This window comes from Penaeus monodon, chromosome 23 (genome assembly GCF_015228065.2).
Source record: "Penaeus monodon isolate SGIC_2016 chromosome 23, NSTDA_Pmon_1, whole genome shotgun sequence".
Classification (NCBI taxonomy): Eukaryota; Metazoa; Arthropoda; class Malacostraca; order Decapoda; family Penaeidae; genus Penaeus; species Penaeus monodon.
Genome location: NC_051408.1, coordinates 33266369 through 33266706, shown reverse-complemented (window position 1 = coordinate 33266706; position 338 = coordinate 33266369).

The window sequence follows — 338 nt, the reverse complement described above, 5'->3', positions numbered from 1 at the left end:
CCATTCCATAAATAGCTCAGACTAAATGAGAATGTAGCTAAAAATAGGCCATGGAAATATGAAAGACAAACAAGACTTGGAATGCTTAGCTGCGTGCCATTTCTAACTTAGTATCGGCTTTAAGGCTAACCAAACTCAAGAATACTACGCTAAAACGGTGATATCGAGATATTACGTAAGTTTACGAAATTGTTTGAAATAAGATGAAGGATAAGAATTAAAAACAAAAATAGTAGGTCCTGGAACACCTGCGAGACACTGACATGAGTTGAGGTGATATATAGAGGTGGCAGGTGTGTTCGGGATTGCAGCAAGGAGCGAGAGGGAGAAATACGGAA